This window comes from Thermobia domestica, chromosome 8, assembly GCF_964235325.1.
Source record: "Thermobia domestica chromosome 8, izTheDome1.hap1.1, whole genome shotgun sequence".
NCBI classification, from domain to species: domain Eukaryota; kingdom Metazoa; phylum Arthropoda; class Insecta; order Zygentoma; family Lepismatidae; genus Thermobia; species Thermobia domestica.
In genome coordinates this window covers 149,216,849-149,242,973 of record NC_137461.1, presented here as the reverse complement: position 1 = coordinate 149,242,973, position 26,125 = coordinate 149,216,849, and positions in this window count along the sequence as shown.

Below are 26,125 nucleotides of genomic sequence, written 5' to 3'. Positions count from 1 at the left end.
CAGTTTTCGCTGTATGGAAATCACTATTGACACCGGAAGTAGTAGTAGATTTCTACCATTTCCAACCGTAATAAATGAAAAAAACTTGAAAATAAAACACATTCTTGTAGTATTGAATCCACATTAAAAAACGATTCCCTAAAGATTACAATTTTTGTTATGACTTTTGTCGATAGATGGACGGACATAACCGTTCTACAAGAATTTCTTATACTTACGCAGAGTACTTCAGGACTCTAAAATGCACCTAAGTTATTCATTAACGTTACGATTCAATCGAGGTCGTATTTGAATTGAGACAGTATATAAGATCATAGCCATTGTGAAAACTTAAAATAAGTTTTATGTGCGACCGGTCAGGAAAACTTTTAGGAAGAAATAGACTTTGGAATAACTTCAATTCCTGAAAATATGATGTTAAAGAGAATACGGATATTAAAGAATAAAATAATATGGATATTATTGTATAGAATATATTGTGAATTGCTTTTAACAATTTCAATAAACCATTGTTTGATTTGTTCTGAAACTATGGTTATTTTTGGTTCATTAACATACTTTTGTGTTATATAACTTAATCTTTTCCCGTGTGATATCACAGCATTGAATCGTACTTGCAATTTACTAACAAAGAGTTTGACACTTGGTTTGTGAGCAACTTGTCACATAGAACATTTTTTTTTCATGCAACTGTACTTGCAGAGTATTCATAACTTTGTAACAGAATATACGATTATAACTAGATAATCATACTCAAATCAAAGTTAAGCATATCTAAAGGCAAGAATAGGCATATATCTACTACACGAATGATACAAGTCCTGCAAAGGATAATAAGTTTCGAAGGATAACTATTTTCTTCCTGATTCTGCCTACAAGAAGGATTCATATTCAAGAAATTTTCGGTTTTCACATCTTTATGGTATAAGGAACACCAAGAATACTTGAGAAGCGTGAAGGACGTCGTCAACTGCAGCATTAAAGACTTCAGGTAAAAGTAAACATTATCTAGCTCATATAAATCTAATACTTGAATGCTTGTGAGGAAAAAAAGCAATAGTGCATGTATAGGGATTTAAAATACTTGCATTTCTTAATGAAAGTCAAATGAGAAATTAGTTACCTGTATATGGCAAGGGAAAAGGACGATCAAAACAAGTATGTGACGGTATCGTGAAAAATCGGAGAACTTCGAAAAAGAAAATGACAAATGGGACATTATCCAGCATAAATTGACATGGATTGGGATCGAAATGTTAATCTTTCTGCACTAGAGATGCACGCTTAAGTATTGAGGCACTACAAGCTTGAATTGAAATTAAAAGGTGGAACAAACATTACAAAACTGCCTCTTCATGACCAAGTTGCTGACACAGGTGGTTGGTCCAGTGTTCGATGCGAGGAACTTGTCTTTGATACCAAGTTGAGAAGCGTTTCTTATGCCGTTTTAACTGTTGTTCTGTCTCACCCGGGCCAGATTAAAATCCTTAGGACCCTAAGCACTTGAAAGATTTTGGTACTCCCATATACAGTAAATGTAAATTAAATTATAAACAATAATAAAGCATAAAATAAATGTCTATTCATAAAAAAATCACCAAGCTTCCAGTTAGATGAAAAATAATGTTTATTTTTGTATATTTTTGACTTTATTCATATTTGAAAAGTTGTAATATATATATTTCTTAAAAATATTGCGAAGTCTCCGTCAGAGATCCTCAATCATTTGTTACCTCTATCATTACTATTATTTTTATATATGTGTGTTTTTGTGTTCCAGTGACGTTGTACAGAAAGTATACGAATTTCGAAGACTGCATACAAAGTTTTCTCTCCTCGTATTAAGGCTGTGTGTGGAGGTTTTTCCTCCTCCGATTTCATGGCACTTGGTGTGGGTCTGCACTTATTATTTTATATATATATATGCATGTATTTTTTTAAATTTAATGGGGAGAGGTTTTTTGGGGATACTGGTTCAACTCCACTGTTTTACTATTGTGCAATATGGCCCATTAACCATGGCAAATTAGGCTATGCAAAATTTAAGAGGTGCCCCTTCTCTTGATGCCCTAAGCATGTGATTATTTTCCTTAATAGTTATTTCAACCCTGCGTCTGTTAAAGTCTTCGAGGTGAAAATACATCTCTAATCAATCATTCAATCATTGAACTCTAATCAATCAATCATTCAATCAATCACTACACTGTTGATGAATGGAAATTCAACAAGTAAGGACAAAGTTAATAAAGTTCATTGATAGGACTACTACCTTGGTGATAAATAAAGTAAAAAATAATTTGGAATTTTTGTTAACTAGAATATTGTTGTCTGTCTTCCCCTAATACGCATAGTTTTTACGCACATACTACTTGTAATCTATTTTATTTTTTAAGGGAATATGTTCTCTAAATTATGGAAAATAATTTCAAAATTAGTAAATAATTACTTTTTTTAAAAAAAAAAAAAAAGAAATGCTCACTTTGCCTCCTAATGTTTCAATTACCGCAATGGCTTGTAGAAATTGTTGAATACTTTTTAAAAAGAAGTTTTTAGTTTTCGACAAAATTTGCTAATATTCAAACAAGTTTTCAAGAAATATACAAGAAATATACAATATACAATATACAGAAATATACAAGTTTTCAGAACAAGTTTTTTAGATATTTTAGATATTTTTCGGGCTTTAAGACATAGGTTTTAACACCGGTTAGTAGGAAGGTAGGGAACCAAGTCAGAACAGATAAAATAGCAAGTAGAGTAGGTAAAGCGGAAACCTCAGGCGTCTTGGGTATGTAATAGATAGATAAAATATAAGTTTATAATAAACACGGACATGATACTCAACAATCAAATTTAGAGGGTGTGCAGAAGATTGGTGATTAAACAAACATAAGTTTGTGTGAGGGGAAGGATTACAAGGATTGCTTGTTAGTTGCCGGGTTACAGACAGCGTTGCTCCATTTGCTCCAGGGATCAGTACGATGACGTAGCGAATCGTCTTTCAAACCATGACGCAGAGGTCGAAGTGCAGGTGTTGCTAACAAGGGACATCACCCAATTGTCCGGCTCCGATTTCAATGAAATTTTTGTTGCTGATAGAGGACATGTATTCATTACTTGTGATGACGGAAATTTTTGCCATGGTGCATGTTTTCTATTTTTTAATAATTTTTAAAACTTGTGATGTGGTTAATAGAGATTACTGCAGAACTCCCTTACTACCCTTTGTAAACGGAGTGTTAATGAAAGAACAACCATGTAGATATGTATACGGCCTAGGGGGAAGTCGTATGGTACGTATGATCTTGACGGCAGCCATCTTGAAATCCGCCATTTTGAATTAAGGTCAAGTTTTTTAAATGGGAATACAGTAATATGATACATAATTTCGGGCTAGAATTTAATCAGGAAGACAATGGTGAAGTTAGTTTTAAGATGCGCCCATTTGGTGAAAAGTTACAGGCATATTAATTGTTTATACTTACTATGCGTAAGTCCCTTACCTCCGCTTCTAACCCGCGTATTAATGATAATAAGTGGATATAGGTTTCGGTAATACATATTATGCGTAGAGGGAAGTGATACGATAAGGGTATCATTGACGGCAGCCATCTTGAAATCTGCCATTTTGAATTAAAATGAAATTTTGAAAACTGAAAACCATAGCATGTGGCACCAAATTTTAATAGTAAATTTTCCCCAAAAGCCAATTGCATGCTTATTTTTGTTCTATAGTTAACCAGTATGAATTTATGACTCTTCTAATGTGCACGAAACGTCCATTATTCGATCTTTCAAACTGGCAACACTCCTAAATTTCACCGCATGTTTTAAGATTCTAACTGCTACCTTGCAATTGTTTCCATGGTTCATGTTTTCTAAATTTATTAAATTTTTTAAGAGTTGCGATTTGTCAGTTCATGAATAGTATTGGGATAAGCATCCAGCAATCTTTCTGAATTTTGAAGACTTGCCATGTAATTATTTATTAATTTCCTAGACAGTGTAATTATTTATTTTAACCCAGAGTACATGAGGAACCTATGGACCTATGTGATGTAAAGAAATACAAATGAAATTATAAGAAATTGGTGTAACACGAACTCAAAATTATCATAAAATGTAGCCTACATGTTGCGCAAACGACAAACAGTATTTTTTAAAAAATAAATACAACTTCACAACTTTAAAGGAACAGCAGCAATGAAAGAAAATATCAAAGAGACATAATATGACTGTTCCCAACACACTGTTTGTATCGTGAACAAAATATGAAAACAGGTAACTTGTTTATAAAGAGGTGTAACTTAATCGAGTTCCCGATCAATACTGATTATAAATCTTACAAACATGAACCATCGACAACAATCACTAGAAAACGAATGACTTTTTTGTCTGACTAGCTAAAATATTGCCATAGAAAATAATTAAATAAATAAATATACAATAAACAAATAAATATAAAACAAAACAAAAGACCATTGATTTACACAACAATCATATTTCGTTTCCTTTTTTGAAGTGAATATTCAATTTATTCCTCGTCTCATCTACTATTCATTACAAGCTACGTCTCCGGTATTACCTGAATGCAAAGTTGGAGTTCTTTCGTTCTGCGATGATTCATGTCAGTAAACGAGTTTTTGAATTGCAGGTATAGGAAATAAATAATTACATTGCCTATGAAATGATTAATTACATGTCAAGTCTTCAAAAATCAGAAAGATTGCTGGATGCTTATCCCAACACTATTCATGAACTGACAAATCGTAACTCTTAAAAAATGTAATAAATTTAGAAAACAAGAGCCATGGAAACAATTGGAAAGTGCCAGTTGGAATCTTAAAACATGCGATGAAAATTAGGAATGTTGCCAATTTGAAAGATCGAATAATGGACGTTTCGTGCACATTAGAAGAGTCATAAATTCATACTGGTTAACTATAGAACAAAAATAAGCATACAATTGGCTTTTGGGGAAAATTTACTATTAAAATTTGGTGCCACATGGTATGGTTTTCAGTTTTCAGAATTTCATTTTAATTCAAAATGGCGGATTTCAAGATGGCTGCCGTCAATGATACCCTTATCGTATCACTTCCCTCTACGCATAACATGTATTACCGAAACCTTTATCCACTTATTATCATTAATACGCGGGTTAGAAGCGGAGGTAAGGGACTTACGCATAGTAAGTATAAACAATTAATATGCCTTTAACTTTTCACCAAATGGGCGCATCTTAAAACTAACTTCACCATTGTCTTCCTGATTAAATTCTAGCCCGAAATTATGTATCATATTACTGTATTCCCATTTAAAAAACTTGACCTTAATTCAAAATGGCGGATTTCAAGATGGCTGCCGTCAAGATCATACGTACCATACGACTTCCCCCTAGACCCTATACATATCTACATGGTTGTTCTTTCATTAACACTCCGTTTACAGAGGGTAGTAAGGGAGTTCTGCAGTAATCTCTATTAACCACAACACAAGTTTTAAAAATTATTAAAAAATAGAAAACATGCACCATGGCAAAAATTTCTGTCATCACAAGTAATGAATATATGTCCTCTATCAGCAACAAAAATTTCATTGAAATCGGAGCCGGACAATTGGGTGATGTCCCTTGTAAGCAAATTCTGAATCAAGGAACATCAGAACCGCTCCTGTTCGGAGTAAGAAGTCCTAGTTCAATTTCTCTCTCTGAGAAAGGTGCTTGTGGATTGATCCACGGCGAAACTCCCAGGCTTCGTCTGGCTCTCGGATAGCTGATATGATGATGGGCTCTCTAGCACAGACGTCGGGTGGTTCTAATCAAGAGCTACAAACAGAATGACAGGTGACAGTCACCAACAGCGTCAGACCATCGACCAGAAACGAATCACAAGGGCTGCAAAGTAAATTACCACTTGATGAAAGAAAGCCCAAAAGACACCTTGACCATTGTGACATGTTGATTTAAGATTTGATTTTTAGTTTAGGGTCCCTTTCAGCAGCGAGGCTAAATGAGATGTGGACCTAAAACTTTACGTGAACTCCGAACCACATGAGCTCCCGCCGGAAATTGAACCCGGGTCTCCCACACCAAAGGAGTGTACGCTAACTGCTTAGCCACGAGGAAGCTCCTGTGCATTTAAGATACGATTCTCTTGGCGTCTCGACGGAGTGGCATCCTCCCAGAGGATGCTTTTTTCTTTTTTTCTTTTTCTTTTTTTTGGGGGGGGGAATGACGAAGAATCAGGCCATTCTGACTGGGAGGAAAATTTGGAAAGGAATTAAGAAAATTATGACTTATAGTAAAATGGTTGTTATTTGGAGAGCAGGTTGATAGGAAAGGGACATTTCTGCTGACTTTATTAAACTATATTTCAGTTAAGTTACAGAATGTTATGTAATGTAAATTCTCCTAGTAAATGGAATGACTTATATAACTGATGATACGTTGAAGCCTCCTCATTTACAATTTAGGGCGATTTCCTGCTGTGTCGCTAGTTCCATAACCGAAGCCAATCAGTTTCTTTACAATATTTTGAATTAGAAGAAAAGCTCTCAAATTAATATAACTGTTTTGAATACATAAGCATATACTTCTGGTCCCAATCAAAATAGTAGAAACATTTGTAGAACATACAACTAGCTACTTAATTCGCCATGAGATCACCATTAGGCTGAATAACAGCTCTCATTCTTTTTGGAATTCAGTCAGATAAGTTATGAATTATTTCCAAAAGAAATACAGCATTCATTTCCGTTAGCTTGGATATGGAGTTTCAGAACTGGTCACTGACCTTCAATAATGTTGAAGTGTAAGAGGATTGGGTGGGCAACTATACTAGTTCATCCCGAACAACTCCTCAACAGCTTTAGTAGTGTAAATGATCTAATGTCATTTTCAAAACTCTCGTTTCTGGCCCACAGAATAGCGGGTAATTATGGTCGACATATCCACTGTCATATTTCAAGTAGTTGAAAGGTTCGAAGCACTATCTACGTTAGGCCTTTGCCATAAATATGGACTGTTTTTGGAAATAAGATGAAAGACGATCCGTTAGGTAATATTAAGTGACGGGGATCTTCAATCATAAGCGACTCATTTAGTATGATCATGCCATCATTTGTTCGTGCTAAAGTGTTGTTGACGGAGGTCAGCGATTTGGAATTTGCACACATGCTTAATATATGCAACTTGGGTCGAAGTATAATTGTCTCAGGAGCAATGTCGACGCCAGAGAGGGCAAGGGGGCGAGCGGACCCTAGTGAGTATTCTTGCCCCCCAGACTCCTACAATATTAAAACATTCTACATATGCTATTTTATACGTCTGAATCATAACCAATCTCATTGTCAAATTCTACTATCCATGCATTTACGATGTGGCAGATTTGTGCTCAAGCTTTCTTCTTTGAGCGTATATTTCTGTTTTCTACTTTAGCGTTTTTCCGGTAAATTTTAGTTATAGTTCTTTCTTATGATTTTAATTTCCATCAATAAGAATAGGCTACATTGTATATCCGATTCAACTGAAAACAGAACTTACATTGTGAATAGCAAGCAACAATAGTAGAGTCGGTCGACTTGATTTCTTTGCATTGGATCAACTTCGGTTAGAAACAAAACAAAGATAATGGCATGGTCGGCGATTAGGGGGACAAAGGGAGCAGCTGCCCCCACTTTTTGAAGTAACCCATTAATGTATATAGTTTCATTTGGAAATGTGATTTTTGAATACTTTTTTTTAACTTTTTGATATATTACTTGTTCATAAAAAAATAGTGCCATATAAATTTGCCGTTGCGTGAGTACGTATTGTTTGTCTTCCAGTGGAGTTAAGAAAGCTACAGATATTGAGTTTTAATTTCCACGGCTCATGTACTTCTTATTCCACATTAATCAGTAAGTCCTGTTTCATACAGCCTAGTTGCTGAAAGGACCGTTAAACTCTAAATCAACTCAACACAACAATTAATTGCTACCGAAAATAACCCAAAAATTAACTTATTGGATCACAACAAATTCCACACTTTCATTTTTTTTTCTTACAAGGGCTTCATATGGTAATCAGCCGCTTTGAAACTAATTGAGAGAACATTTCGAAAAAAAAAAAAAGTCTTCCACAAGATATTCTTTAATTGCGCAAAAATTAGTAGTTCCAAAAATATCCGTTCTTCTTTCTAATAGTAAGGAATATTGATTAAAACGGGAGTAATAAGAACTTTTACCTTTTCCATTGATTCGCAGTGTAACATACGAGTGAAGTGGTGTGTTTAGGGGTGTAAGAGTATGTACAATTACATTTAGAGAATTCAACATAGTTGTAGGTTTTAGGATTATTTTGTCTAACTGGAGTGTGGAGTGATTCTATGTATTGTGTTTCTATGTGTTCCAAGAAAGTGAAAACTACACCTAATGGATACGAATATGTCTCGGGAAGCTGAGAAAGCAAATATTTCTTTAAATGTCGTAGCATATGCTTGTAGTCTTTACTGTCTTTCATTTTCTAAGAATAATAACATACGTTTAATAGCATGTGTGGAATTAAAAATTAATTTGTTCATTATTCCCCAATTTCAATATAACTTTTGCAAAACAAGCCTCATTGTTCATTACTATGGTTAATAGTAGAGTGTCTATTTATTGGGTTTGCAAATTTGTTATTAAATAGTCTGATCACAAAATTTTTCGGACAGAATTTTAAGATGTTCATGAGCAAGGAATCAAATCTCTTTTTACATCTTCGTTGTTTTAGAGTACAAAGGACTAGTACCTACTTCCGTTGCTCTTGTCAATTTTCTTTATAAAATATGAATTAAGGTATTTTAAGTGAAAACGATAGTATCCTATTAGTTATACAATCTTTCGTCAAACGAATGGTTAGAAACAACCAGGGAAACTAACATTGATATACAAATATTCAGATCATGTCTTGCCCCCCCCACTTTTAACGTCCATTCGCCGCCACTGATAATAAGTATTGTATACATCAAATAACTCGTATGTATTTATCCAGGTTTGAAGTTTCCTATTACAAACTTTGTTTTATTTAAAAGTTCTATTCTCCTTTTTCTGAAACATTATTCTCGGCATTATTCATAGGATGGACTTATAACAGCTTAACTTGCGAGTAAAAGAGCTTAATTTTTAGAGGCAATAAAAAGAGTTGTGGTTTCCCTCACTGCGAATGATAATAATAATAATAAATGCATAGAATTAAACTGATTAGTTCCCAATGAAACAAATTGTCAGGGTACATATATATATATACTCGAAGTTATTTTATTTCATATTATCCCACTAATCATTCGTCATTACATTCATTTATATTTTGACGCGTCAATTCTCTAAATAAACACGAAGCAATATTTTTTTTATTACGTCGCGATACATTTATTATATCGACATAGTTTCCAAGAAATAATTACCTTTTGACAACTAGTATATTTAAAAATAAATACAAGTAAAATTTATCCCGCTCGCATACACACGTACATTTTACACTCAAATTGATAACATGTTCCTTTTTCTTGTTTCAAAATATAATTGAGTAAAGAATAGTAATCGTACCTACAATAATTAATAATTTCTTCTTTAACTTCTTTAACCTAGACATAGTTTGCTTTTAGATTCATCTGTATTGTTCAGCACTGTTAGTCGTATATGATTAACAGAGTAACATTATATATATATATATATATATATATATATATATATATATATATATATATATATATATATATATATAATCTTATGTTTATAGACTAACATAGTTTTAACAGATTCTCTGCTTGATAAGTTACATACTTTGCCCTTTTTTTCTGGTTCACAGCTTTCTTAGATGTAATAAAAATCATAACAAAATATCGATAAACTTAAGTTCATGTTTTTCTTGGTCCTGTGTTATGACTTATCAGGAATTTTTCTCATCTAGGAATATATCATTTCAACAGATTACTTAATACATACATTATTGTTCTTCTTCCTCTTCTTCTTGTTCTAATTATTATTGTTATTATTTCGTTATTCACATTAGTGTGTGTACTCTAAATTTTGTTCTACGAATATCAATCAGGGACAAATATAAGGTTTGTAGAGTGAGACGTCTTTGTTAGAAGAGAAGTAAATGTAGAAATGCATGAACTCTCTGATTAATCGTCTTGTTTTTATGGCTCGGTGGTGTGAATTCTACTGACAAAATAATAATAATAATAATAATAATAATCATAATAGTCACTTTATAAGTAATAAATTATTCTGTATTTTCATGTTGGAATGAATTGGATACATAAGATTTCTCAAATTTAAATTAGAAATACTTTACTATTATATTGGTCTGCTTTCTTCTTTCCACTTTTATTAAACATATACATATATTACATAAACATATATTACCATCTAAGGATCACATTTCCTACAGGATCTGGAAAGAAATTTTGATACTTTAAAATAGTAAGTTGTTTGCCAAGAGAGGAACTGAACAGTACCGGTATTCGAATTAAACTTCTCGAGGGGAGGATGCTTGTGTATTGGCGATATATATGTATAAATAAAAATTGCATAATATATACGGTATTATAATACTACGCTGAGAACAATAATAATGCCTGTTAAGTAATAATAGCAACATTACTAACTACTATACTAATTAATGGAGAGAACTATTTCAAGAGTGTGTTTGTTGTAATTAAATTCCAATATTAGAAATTGTCTTCACATGTTTATCCAGGAGAAAAATATATCCCCGGCAAGGAAGGCACCGAGCAGGGATCAGTTGTGATGGGGGTAATATTCCCCATTCCCCCGCTAATTCGAACCCTAGGACTCAAACATTTGTTTCAGATAATCCCATACTGGGTCTCATATATTAGGTAAGCCAGCAGAAAATCTACGTCCCAACTACATCATTTCCAAAAGCCAAAAAATGGAACCTACAGGTTTGATTAATCAAAAGAATTACCGTTTGCATCCACAAATTTTTACCATCGCTCAGGTAACGATTTGATTTCGTGGCAATAGCAGTATGGAATATGCGATGAGAAGAAATAATCTATTAATGGCAATAATCTTTATGTGATTTAGCGGTATTGCATGTTAAACACTCCATTGATCTAAATGTAAACGGTAATAACTGCTTGCAGCTTTATGTACTGTGTTCATGTAGATTGAATATTAAATTATTATATTGTGGCCCACAAAGAGCAACTACTTATGGATTTGAAATAAATAAATAATAACCTCTTTTTTTAGTATTTAGTTGTGCAGTTGAAAGTTTATATACGCTCCAATTTATTACCAAGTATTTGTTTCGAAGCTTTGGGCCAGTCTAATTTAATATTTAATTATGATTGAAACATTTAAATTGTCTTTTGCAAGACTATCCGAATCATGAACAATGGGTAAATTTTCTTATAGTGATTCTACACTCCATTTACTAATTCTAATTTAACATACACAAGATTAATACCTTTTATTTCGCCTATAAATTTCCATTTTATTTTTCTGTGGAGAAATTGAAGTTTTTTTTTTTTTTTAAAAAAAAACAAGTCTAAATATAATTGTAAGATTCAATATTATTATTTCAAATACAATAGAAAGTTAAAGAAAAATCACTGGATAATGAATCTTAACTTCTTATCTCTTGCATAACAATGATATAATATTATCAACTAGATCCCTTATTAGACATAATTATGAAATCTGCTGCACTGTAAAAGTACTGGCATGTAACGGAACAACATTAGTATGTATTAGAGGGAGAATTGAACTTGGTTAAGGACGGGAAGAAGACTTTCAATTAGATACAACTAAATATAAATTTGTAGAAATTCATGACCAAAACGGGCTGGAGAAAAGAAGCAGAGAAATTGCAAAACTTGGAAACAAACTATAAGGACAGCTGGAATGTCTTAATGTATATCGCGATCAGTCTGATATATACTGTTATGTTATGTAACTTTTTCTTGAGTCAAAATGATATGATTAATGATAGGTCTCGGTGAGTCTATCTCAAGTGAATACAATAACGTAGTTAATTTCAGATTAAGTAATAACCTACACACAAGTATTATTACTTTCACTGAAGGCAATGATTCTAAGGGTATTTCCGTGGAGTCCTTAGAGAATTTTTGTTGGGATCCAATTTTTAGGAAGTAAGAGACTCAGTGGAGCTCAGACTGACATATCTCAGCATATACTTAATTCTGTATTTTGATGTACATTTTTGCTAAGTAGGTGTTAGTAAGAGTATACATTTTATGGCTTTGCAGTAAAACTTCTTAACTATTTCACTGTCCTAAAGGTAACACTGTCTATGATTTATGTACTAGTTTATATTGTTTGGTTATAAAGTTATTAGGGGAAACTGAGGTATTCGTGAACACTGGGATAATGCCAAACACCAAAGTTTAGGCCGAGGAAGCTTGTTACAAAACAGACGAATTTGCTGCATGCTAGCGGAGAGACCTGACAAAATGTTGCATAAATTTGGTGACAGTCAGTTGAGTGGCTTACCAATGATTTGTCGATTCACTTGTAACGTTGATTCGACAATCTGAACAAGGTAACTTGACTCTTATCTTATCTATATTGTTACAGATAAGGCTATTCTCCTATATTTGAGTATTCATTCTTTGTAATCTTACTAGCCTGTATGCAATCAACAATCAGTTTCAACTGTAACTATAAAATGGTAACTATAGAATGGGGAAACGCCGGATAGAATGCCATTTCCCCGGAGTGTCGAGACTGACCGATGGTGTGAAATAAATTATCATTTTTTTTATTTTTTTAAGTTGAAAAGTAAGTAATAAGTTAATGAAATTGGTTTGGGAAATAGATCATATCTTGGTAATAAGCGTTATCAGTTTTATTAATTAAATTAGTTTGCTATAATTATTATTTTAGGCCATTAGCAGCCTCCTTCATTAATTTATAATCTGTAACCCTATTTTAGATAACTGATCCTTCACTATCTGCTGCAGTTTTTTCTGTGTGTGATTCACAGTGGTTTACAAATTTATTTTGCCTAGTAGCGTCCACTACCAGTTAACCAATTTCGTTCAGCCTATTAACTCATTTGAACATTGGACTAATAAAGAATACTGTAATTGGGAGCAAAACAGTTATGCATACATCTACGATTACTACGATTCCAGATAATGTTTCCATTTTTATGAATATTTTATTTACTGCACCGTTATTTTTGAATTTTGTTTTTCATTAGAGTACATTTTGTTTAGCCTACTACCTATTATCTTTCATTTGTAATAGTTTCAATGATGAGGTCTGGCCGTGTTTCTCGTTAACCTGAGAAATGTTTGTAATTATAATTCTTATTAAAGATTTAAATACTAAATTACTGTATAATTTTAATGTATTTTAGTGCATTTCGCTTCTTTTTTAAGGAAAGTTTAAAGTAAACAGTATGTTCAAGATTACCCCGACTACTGGTGTAATCTCGAACATAGGTACATTTTTTAAAAACATCTCACTGATTTGTTCAAAATGTTACTTTTGATTTTCCTCTGCTCTTTAGTTAACAGAAAAAACACCAAGCTTTCTATACACAAGAAATCTTAATTTTATCACTAAATACAAAAGAGTTATTTATAATCAAAGCTTAAATGTTCGTGAATACCCCGGTCTCTTCTATATTGAGTTTGACATAGAATAATAAAGTACTGGTGGATTTGATATAACATTCTTTATTATAACTTTGATTATCATCAACTACACGTTGCACTGCCTAGTCATTGGAAAATCTTTCCTTCGTAAATAGTGCTCGAGATGCCGGAAGAGATAATAGGTGGTTCGAAAGATGTCAAGATAATACAGTGTGTAAGGAAGAGGTTTCTTCTGCAAATCATGGACAGTCTTTCAGCGTCGTCTGGGTAATATTTGCTTGAACATTATCATGCAACACGAGAACACAATGTATTTAATATTCTGTAGGCTTTCTAGTACAGTGTGCTACATTTTAGAGTTTGATACTGTGACCAATCACAGTGATGGTTTCGTCATAGCAGAAAAAGACATGATGTTTCAACCCCACCGTAAATCGCCATACAAGCTAAAACAACTTCTAGTGCTTTTGGATACCACTCTGGACTTTAGTCAGAATCAAACCATGGTCCTGATAGTTTATGATTGCCATAGTAGATCCACTTTTCATCAAAAGTGACAATCCAATCACGTTAGTTCTTCAGGTTATTACTTACACTCAGAGAAATGCAAACTTTCGGAAGGTATTCTAGTTGACTGTCGTAAAGTCGTGTGGCACAATGAGCCTAGTTTTTCATATTACTGATTGTACTGGGCCGCCAAATGACAGTGATATGCTGTATGCTTTACTCGACTGCAATGGCACGAACACCTTTCTTTAGTTTCACTTCCGTGGTGTTCCTCAGGAGCTCATCCAAACATTATGTTGGTTTTGGTCATCGGGCTCATTTTTGAATGTTGCGTCACCGCAATGGAATGTCACAAAACAACAACAGTTTGTGCTCACTCTTCACTCGTGAACCAAACATTTAGTTAATGTTTCAGATAGGTCCGAAGAGTAGGTATGACGCATTATCAGGTCTAATTAACCATTTACAATAAACAAGTAGAGAAAGTGGTAGTTAGTTAATTCTTTTCCCGCACTCAAGTGACGATACGAACTTCAAGTTTCAAAACACAATATGTAATCTATGTATCGAGTCGTTGATTACAGTGGTTCCAGTAAATTTTATTTGCACAAAATGGTCTTAGCGTTATATTACAATATGAAACAATGTTAATAAAACATTGAATGACTATTTAGAGATAATAATTACATCCTTCTAGTTACCTTCTTAATCTCCATCTGTGCAGTTTTATGAATCTCTGTTTCTTGGAAAATGTTCTTAGCTATTAATTAGAAATATTTTACTACAAATGTTATAGATGAGCGTAATCGCAACTTTACCACTTTCAATCCTAATTCCGAGTATCATTCCGGGTATTTTACTAATACAAACAAACGAAGTCCGAGTCTAGCTTGAACAATACGTATGACTCTCTCATATACCTTGGGCAGATGGAAGTCGATTCTTGGTTTGTTTGAAAACTATTATAGATCACCGTAAAGCAAAAATTAAGTGCTTAACATCTAGCGAAAATATTTAATAATCTTATATTCTGAATCATGTTGTCACTTTTGCTGTTTTGCTGAAATCCGCTGCGAACATTTGTAAATGTTATGCGTTAAGATCATTTAATATTTTTAGTAATAATACATCAATCAATTCTACATAGGTGAAGAACAGATAGTAAACTGTGTAGCAATTTTACATAATCAAGCAACAATGAATAATTTAGTACCTATGAAAGTTACATTTGTTGCAATAGATATGAGAATGAGAAAATATTTGTTTGAAGTTATATTGTAGCAACTACATCTGATAATAAAAGGAAAGGTGGCATTGACCTTAAAATATAGTATTTAAATATTTGCTTGCCAGGTATTGAGCATCTTTACATTTATTTACCATCTAACATACGTTTTATAAAGTGCATTTAACTGACAAGAAGCTGGAATTTGCTTTCCTATATAAGGCCAGAAGAGAAAGTATTAAATTTTATTTTGGAGTATTAAATTTTAGGGTTCACACTCCAATTGAACAATATGCTGATCTTATTTAATATCTGTGTTACAGAAGAACTAAAGTAATACAAGACAATTGTGGGGATGAAAGTAAAAGAAAAACAAACACATGATATAAACACAAGGGGACTATTCTAGATATAAGCGATGGATGTAGAACTGAAATAAACTATGAGGTATATCCATTTAACTTTTACTTCATCACTGAGGAAGTAAGCATAATTTAGGCTACAAATTTTTGATAACTCTGACATGTTTTCGACTTTTGCAGCTCCAAATGAATAAACATGACCGACATATTAATGATTAGGCTCTTGGTCAAACCTGGACTTTTTATATACTTCTGTCACAGGTTTAGTTATGGATCAATGAAAGCTGTTTGTAAGATTACACATATGTAAGAATCACTGCACAACACTTTGTATCAGTACCAGAATGTAGTTCTCGAATTGAAGGCGACAAATTTAGCTCAATACTTCGTGGTTAGTTAGTATTTAAAAGCAAGTGACGCAGGTAGCACGTAGGTAATACAGAATGCGAACCGAGCATAAAGTTAGTTGATAACTGGATTTTCGAGCCTTCCGTGATCTGTTTGTTACGTGAAGTGATCTGTTATAAGCTTGAGTGTTACGTGAAGTGATCTGTTATAAATTTGAGTGTTACGTGAAGTGGCAAAATTGTGACATGTTGCGGTTTTCTTTATTAATATTATGTATGAATGATACAAGTATTTAAGAGTTTAACAATTTTAAACTACGATACAGTTTAAAGATTCCACGATACAGTATAGTATAAACATTTTTGCTCTTGTATCTTTATGTATACATTTATAAGAGTAAGGTCTTGCTTGTGCATTAGACGAAGGCATGCGTGTAGTACTTATTCATGATGTTTGTATAAAATATCTTGAAGACCATTGTTATTTAGAGTAGTTTCTGATTTAGAATTTAGTGCCTACATTAATGTATGAATACGCTATACAATTGACACCCATGAAAATTAAGTAGGAGTCGATTTCCTGGGCTCTGTGTAAGCTTCACTATATTAAATGAACGTATTAATTTCAAGCACCGTTAGCTTTGAACTAGATGATCATTATTCTTAGTACTTTGAGTTGCAAAGATTTATGTCCAACCAGGTGACTATATAAGGCCGGTTTATCCATGCGCCTGCGATACAAATTTCAGGACCGTCGCAAACTGAGTAGGCCGTTTTTCACTTACTGTTGTGTTCCCGGATGCTACTGATAATGGTGGAAAGGCAATATGGTTACCGACCTACTAAATCAAAATTTGAAACGTTTCGTTTCGAATTCACTCATGTCTATATTCGTCGATTTCAGACAATTAAAAACTTCAAATATATCTGTCAAAGTGGGTGCTGGCATCGCTTCGGATTGTTGGAAAACCGAACCATTGTGGATAAAGTCTCAAATGACAAATGTATTTATAAATTGAAACCACATGACCGTCCAAGATCGTAACTACGAGCAGCCGGAGTTTCAGATCCCGATGGTTGATGATCCGACCATAGATAAAAACATTCATTTGCTTAATGTAGAAAGAAACGTGACATTTACGCAAGTTCGTGCATAAATTCTATCTAACGTTTCCTCACCGGGACGAATTCCTTATCATCCAATGTACACTACTATACGTATGTTGATCCTTAACATCTTGAGTAAAAATGAAGTTATTTGACTATGCGCTTACTATTTGGTCCTGCTTCAAGGAGGAGGGGGCACTTGGAAATGTTACTCTTCATTGTATTTAAATTGTATTTGTTGTACTCAGATGTTATTGTAAGTGTAAATATTCATTTATCTTTCTTTTATATTTGTGACAACATTAAATGTAAAACAACGCCACCTTTAAAAAAAAAACACATTCACAACTTAATTAAAAGCCAAACGTATTATAGATTAAGAGCTGTTGTTAATGTTTAAAGAACCATTTCAAGAGATAATAAAAGCATATAACTGTTCACATTTGAAAGCATAAAGATTTACTGTTCAAACAGCGAGAGTAACTTAAACACGATTAGGTGAACTAAGATATTCTCAAAAGATTGTTTACCGTAGCTCACTACATGGTCTGTCTTTTATGAAGCCAAATATGATTTGTATGTTTCTCGAAATCATCTTAATTATTCATGTATTCCCTGAGCGTACGTTCTTTCACTTGATTGAAAGTACAATTATTATAAAACAGTGTGGGGATTAAAGAATAAGGAAACTTTTGTTGTGCTTACCTTTGGTGTGGCTACAAGAATGGCTATTTAGTATAGTTGAATTGTTTATATTTAGTTTACAGATATATTAAAACTGAAAACGTTATTACACCATTAGAGAATGACGTAATCCCATCATGTTGAAACCAACTACAGACGAAGTACCTATCACGGGAGTTTTAGTTTCTCTATATTTTAATGATAGCTTAAATTTTTCTGTTCGCATGTCTGCTTGGTCTTCTAAAACTCATCTTAAACTACGTAAAAGACCATTTTCTGATATCCAAAGAGTACAATTATCGTAAACAAGATATTTGGTTCATCTAACACGAGAGTGAGGGATATAATTAAAATTTAGGTAGAAAATAAGGTTTCATTATCAGAAAATAAGATTCCAAGGATTCGTTTAAAATTATAATTTTAAAATCAACTTGAAATAAATTCAAATGGCAACAACTGCAAATAGTTCTACCGAAATTTTGAAAGCATAACCTACAATATGATTATTAATATTCAACTTTTAAATATTGACATGAACATGGTAATATTAAATAGCAAAAGTAGAAAAATTTAGTAATTAGTTTTATTTCGTATCATCCACAACAAGGGTATTTTTGTAGCTATGAAACAAACACGTTAACTAAAATAAGTTTAACACTAAAATTGTAATACGAATCAAAAATATTTTCAGTATACGAAAACTTGCAAAAAGAACATTTTTCTTCAAACTAAAATTCTGAGCCTAGAAAATGAAACTAAAGAGAATTGAGTGAATCAAACAACCTTAACAAAAATGTCAATTATATAAAGTTGAGTAAACCAAAAGTATCTAAAGAAATACTGTTGAATTACAAAAGATAAATTATAAAAAATGAAAAAAATGGCAACTGAAACGGTTTACAACTAAATATTACAAACTAACTGATCTTAAGTAACAAATTGTCAGAAATAAAATTAAAAAACAACCAACGAACATATCCAAACTCAGATTCTTAACTAAAATTCAAATAAATATTCGGCTAAAATAAAAAAGAATTTTCAACAAACGAAAAGATTTTAAACAATACTTTTTCGACTACAAAACTCACTAACATAAGACTTTCAACCGCAAAAAGTTTCATGTTAGAATGATATAGCAACTAAAACTGTAAAGAAGCAACTTTTCGTAATCTAAAATCTTTCAAATTAAAAACAGCTAAAACGAGTAAGAAAAAAATAATAATAATTTTTCAGGCAAAAATATTTAAAAGAATTATGAAATTATTCAATTACAAAAAATCAAACTACAAAATCTGTCCATTAAAGAATCCTGAATAGCTATTCATTTCTAATACATTAACATAGAAACAAGAAAATGTATTTCATTGAATTAAGAAACACTGTACAACTAGTGGTAAATATTTTTAAAAATGTACTTTAAAATATAAAATAAACAAATACAATACATGTAAAACTTATAAAATAAAAATGTTTGATAAAATTTATAGGTTACCATAATAAGTTTTCATTACTAAAATCTATTAGTTTGAAAATTATTTTGCCTAATATTTAAAAAAAGTTTCATTTATTATTTTTTGAGGTTTAAACTTTTTTTAAAAAACTTTGGACTTACTAAAAGAACTTAAGCGTTTTTCACTCACTGAGAAAATTTTAGATTGTATTTTTCAAGTTGTAACGAAATTTAACATATCTATGTAAAAACCGCATATAAAGAGACCGAACAGATTAGAATTAAAAATCCGGTAAAACTGTAGATTGAGCAATTAAGTATTTTATAATATTTGACTCACTAAGCTCTCATTGTACTAAGTTAAACATTTTGCTGACTCAACTACCTATTGAGCAAAATAATTGCGCTAATAATTCACCTTTGAGGGTGACGAACGATCGTTGTCTCCTTCAATGAGTGTGGTGAACGTAATGTTAAGAAATATTTTCAAGGAATAATTTAACAATTGCTACAATGAGTTAATGAAAACTACTCTGCGAGAAGCAAATTACAGTAAATCATTTTTGCCAATGATTACTAAATATTGTCAATAAATTAACCAATAAGATTTTAGCAAAAATAATAAAACAGAGAAAGTAACGTCATAAGCAAACATACTAATATCGAAAATGTTTAAAAGGAGTGCAGATCTCCTAAATTACGAATAATACTCCAAAATCACGACCAACCTTCTTTTAAGAATACATTGACACGTATTTGTACAGTAAGATACGGTACCTATTATATATATACAATCATCTGAGAATACAAAGACGACCAAGTCAAAATATTATGCTAACAACAATCTACGCGTATAAGATAGTTCTACAGATACCCGTTTAAATTATCATATAATTTTAATGAGTGACCTTTCGAAAAATATATGATCTTGATTTTGTATCCACAAAAATTGGTGTAATCATGGACGATCCTTAAATCCGTTCAAAGAATTATGCAAGCTCATCTTAGATGACGAAAGTCTTCAAAATTAAATTTCTTTTTCAATTTATTACCTGTTGAAGGGAGCGAGTAAACCACTAAAATTTACAGCCTTTGACAAATGTATCCCCCTTGCTCATGGTCAATGTGCACTTGTAACATTTTGGTCAATTTTCAAAATTAATGCAATCACTCACCCTTGGAGAGAGGCGATCCTGAATCAACATCCACTGTCGAAAGTTTGACATTTTGACCACTAAAATTTTAAAAATTATGGGGCTAAGGGCAAAATGTTTACTCGCTTAGTGATACCAAGCGGGATCATGTTACTGGTGCCATTTTCCAATATTCCGGTTACTATAATTTAAAGAGAATAAGCCTGGGCGATAGAGGAGCCATCTTTATCTATATATAATGAAAACAATAGACTATGCTTATTGTTTTTCTCATACGAAAATGAATAACGAATAATCCTTTGCAAAATATTTAATTGGTAAATCTATTTTTTAATTAAGGGGATCATGTAGATGAGATATCGGTAAGTTTGTACTTAAGGAAAATTATTTTCTCAGAAAAGCGCACCCATTCAGGCTGTTTAATTTTCTGGATCAAATGAACTTCGGTCTACGTGTTTTACTACAGGTACAGTTGAACATAGAGGAGAAATTAATCAATATTTAAATTTCGGAAACTTCCCTCAGTGCCAAATAAATCCTCATCTCTTTTGGGTTTCCCTGGTCTTCTGGACTCATTTGTTGCCTTGTTTCCAATATCGATTATCCATTTCCTGTGATTTATCATCTCTTGTGTGAATTTTGCTGTAAAACAGAAAGACGAAAAAGTATTGTTAATGTTTAAAATAATTTCAATATCTATCTTGGAAACTTAGATCTCAAACATTCCACAAAACAGCCCATGAGATGAGTCACTTAATGCACTAGGAATTGAAGTGTACTTTTGGTCATAAAGACTAAAACCCAGATATTGCACATAACCGTAAGACGTTGGCAATTCTATTACGCTGGGAAAGAAGTAAAGTTTATTTTAGAGCCAAAGGGAAGCATGTCTATATATGGAAAATTAAATGTGTAAAGTCTCCGAGACAAACTTCAAGCTAAAAGTAAAAACTCTGTATGGATGATATTATTTACTCGAACCCCACTCTCGGTGGGATGGTGTGGAATTTAGTGCAGAAATTCCATTTTGTTTAATAAAACCGCAAATTATGTAAGCTACGCCAACCAATTTAGTACAATCGTTTTGTTGTAGTTGCGCCGAATGTATTAAATTGTTGGAGCTTCCTATATATATACTGTATGTACTATTATTAACAATATATCTATTTTGTTGATTATTAATATTGAATTTATTTCTGCACACATAAATAATATTCTTTTTAAAATATTGCATGATTTTCACTTCAAACTTAGAATTGAATTCTTATCATTTTTCTTTTAAAACAACGAAAGAATAGTACAAACATTATATATTTTTTCCTCACAATGTACTTATTATAATTGTTTTACCAATGTTTCATTTACCCTCTATTAATTTCTACTCAGCACAATATAAACATCAACAATATTTGTGAACACATGCTAACATTATTATTTATCATCGCAACCAACCTGCACATGCGAATACAACCCTCCAATGTTAATGTTATAATTTCTATTCCCATGCAAACTTCATGAAGTCATGTCTGGGAATCATCAAACATTCATTTCATAACGTTCGCTTCCTCATAAAATAAACTCCTAGTAATATACTTTTCTTTCTTTTTGTTTATAGTAACGTTATTCTGAATTAGTTTTGTACTTTTCGATACTGGACTTACTATGTAATATTATCATTTTTGTATTTTTTCAGTGTCGAGGTGTAATTGTGGAGTTACCACAAATAAATCCTTCATAAACTGCCCCAAGTTGAGTTCATGACTACACCAACACATTGCTCGAAAAGCATCGTATACAGAGTGGGTCGCAAGACAAAACCTCTGTTGGACCTTCTCCACAGAGACAGTGATTCAAACGAACAATACGACCATTAAATTATCATCATTTCAGTTTTGCTTCAAGTGTCTATTCGTCGCCCCTGGCTGTTTTGGGGAACAGAAAGATCAATCGTCAAAATCGTCCTTAGTTTTATTATATTTTCACCAGGACAGTGGTACACAGTGTGAGAGAATCTTCGTCCCAGTTTTGGAACAATAACATAAATGTTGGATGACAGCAGACTTAAACAATGAAAGTGATCTGTTCCATCCAAAAGGTAATCTTCTTCTTCTCACAGCCTTGGTTTTTAATTTTCTTTTCTTTTTCTTCTTTTTTTACCTTCTACTTCATATAATCTACATTTCATAATTTTGTAACTGCTGAGTTTCATTCATGGATTTCAAGCCTATCCTTTGTTGCATGAAGATTGTCAGTTTCCATCTTCATCTTATATCCCTCTATTCCGAAAAATTTATTAGTCAACATTAGTAATTTATAAGTCAACATTGGAGCTACTTAAGTTGATATTTCTCACTAGCATAATAGTAACAGAAAATGTTAAAACACAATATTCGAAAGGTGTTTAAATACTTAGACGTAATTGTTAGAAATAAGAGTTAAGTGAATTTCGGGGCAAAAAGTAGATTATTGAAGAGTAATGAGTCTTACTGTTCTATGCAAAGCCTTGTATCATTGCAATTGATGACAATAAACTACTATTAAAATTGTATAGGCAAAAAGGTTTGTCGATAGTTCGGAATATTTTTTAAAAAACGTATTCTCATTGTTATCGAAAACAATGTTTAGTATATTTGTTAGTTAGGACGAAACACATGTAGTTAGGTATCCAAGAAAATTACATAATGCAAAACTTTCTGCTTGATTTAAGTTATTAGTTAATTCGAGAAGCTTAAAATAGGTGATCTTTTTCTTTTCTTTCGCATGAGAAATACACTCAAGATGCACACATTACTTTTCAAGATCAAGATAAATATATATCTAGATAGTATAAGGAGATAGTAGAAAATACAAGTATCAGTCATAAGTATTGCCATATTTCTACAACTCACAATAGGCGCGTGTATACGCCGTGACTGACCGTAAGTACAAGTTCGGACTGACCTAAGAGATAGAGTGACAAACGGATTATCACGGATTTCGTAACGCTGTCTATTTCCTCAATCAGATTTTATTGGAAGTGACTATGCGTGATCCACAATGTCTGATACGTAAACTATAACTGTAAGAGTTTAAACGTAGATATAAATATGTGGTAGCAACCCAAACCCTTTGCCATGCGAAAGGGGAAGATGCTGGGAACCAGTGCACAGTAACTATTCGGTTGCAGAAATTTTGTGCATGTTGTAAGAGTGTCGAAGTTCAGCCAAGGTCCACACGTTCCAAGATAATAGATTCTGAAGTCGTTTGTTTCCCACTTCACTCTAATGGGTACCTTCAAGAACTTGAGAAAACCGCGAGCAGCCACAGCATTTTGCCACCTGAGTTACCCAAACTCACGCATAGAAGAGAATGAAGGAGTGCCGACAACTGCTGCAAAATCTGCATAACGAAAAGTTTTCTTAAACAGGTTGTCACATGCGATGAAAATTTGCACTTTTTCCGAAATCTGAATGTATAAATATAGTGGTTGAATAAGGGTCAAGTCCCAGAACCGGTATTCAAACATAGTCCTTTCAGGCATAAAATGTTATGGGACTACGAAGGAATAATTAACTTCGAGTTTCTTTCTAACGATCGTACTATCAATGCTGACGCTTTTCTCGGATCAGATGAAGCAGAAGTAAGCTGCACTATGCCAAATATATCCTGCACTGGTGAATCGAAAGTGCACTCTGCTGCAACATAAAAAACAAAAAGCAAACTCGGCACGAAAGGCACCTCTAGAAATACAGGAATATGACTGAATCGAACTACCGTTCTATCCGGCATATAACTTTGATCTTGCTGCTTCAGAGTATTCCCTATTTTGATCCATGCCGGACTTCCTGAAATCACGATGCCTCACAAACAACCAAAAAGTGAAAATACGAGTATCTGACAGCTTTACCTTTTGGTACAAGACATAATGTCGGCTTGAAATCAATGAACTGGCAGAAAGATGGTCGCAGATTGTTAAAGACGAGGGGCTATAATTTGAATGTTAACCTTCTTTCATCGTACTGTAATTAATCCAGGTATGCTATTTATCAGAATATTCCAAGATTTATGGCAGTCTTGTAGTATGAGTAAAGCAATATATTGGGGATGTAAGTGACAACAATTCTGCCTAATTAGAGTTACCAATAATTAGACTTGATGGAGATACCCTGCAGCGTGGAACCAATGGTAGCTAAAGGTAGACATGCTTTGAGATACACTTTCCATTACTCTACGATTAATCTATATAATTAAATAAAGAATATTTCAATAATATACATTATTTTGACTGCATACGTCAAGTATTTAACTAACTATAAACATACAAACGAAATAAATTAACTTGGCTATTTAAAAAAATACTTATATTTATTATTTCTTTGTCGTTCTCAAACAAGAAAATTAATACTTCGTTATGTTTGAAGAAGTTTCGATGTAAAATGACAAGATAAGATTTTGTACTTGTCTTTAAGTAAAACTACTATATCTCTAGAAGGTAGAATTGCTTCAAAAAGGTTTTCTTGAATGTACCTTAAGCCTCATGCATTCACTTCTACAAGAATTTAAGAATAACATCGTAAATTATTACTCATCAGAAAGGAAACGTCATAATTACTGTTTCCTGTATTTCATACCATTGAGACTTTCGGCTGATCCTGCTTTCCCTCCATATTCATTAGGTAGGATATCTCGTGGAATGATTGAATATAATGACTCGTCTCCTTCTTCAAAGAGCATTATCTAAAGAAGAGAAACACAAATAACATGTTTTTAACCCTTAAAAGAACACTAGGGAGCCTGAGAGCCACAAATATCACATTTCTTATTTTCAAAATATAATAAATATTTTTCTTTTGCTCCAAAATTTTGTGACATCTCACATTATTTTTTATAATTTAAGCAATTAATAAATGTCAAACTTGATCGTGTTAAATTGTGAAGAATTTCGAATGATTGATTATACTTTGTACTTTGGGGACCTCTCAGGCCACTATTCGGACAAATAGTATTAATGTAATTTTAGTCATTTACTAGAATTATGTTTTCATATGGGTATGTCCGAATGACTGCAAGTTCCTAGTATCAATGAATATTCTTTACAATTTACCGAACTGATGAAGTTACATATTTGTCTAGAAATTGTTGAGGTAGTGATTCATCTACCTCGTGGTAATATGAATGTTTTTTTCCAAGATAATGATAAAAGTAATTGCTCTAATTACTTTGAGGATTACTCTGCTGAAGATAATACAGTGCTAAGAATTAACATGAAAACTTGTGCTTCAAAGATGTTACGTACTGTGCCAGACATTTTCAAGGCGAAATCAAACAACATTGTACGAATGGGTCCCCAAACACATGTTGTAATATACACATATTCATCTCCATCTGCCTCGAATTTCTTTCTTAGAATAAATCTGATAATTTAGAATAAATCATGGTTTGATCTACTTTATAGGGTAAGCAAGCTACAACCCAAGTGCATAATAAGTAGAAAAATATACAGAAAATAAATTATGGCTTTACTTGGGTGGTTAGATTGTTATGTATTATAATGAAAAATGGGGAAATAATTAATGGTTCAACTTGTATGAAAATAACCCTGGAAGATACAAACAAGTTCACTATCTGCATTCTTTATAAACTCCAGACATTACTACCATAAATTTCTTTTCCCTCCTCATAATCCAT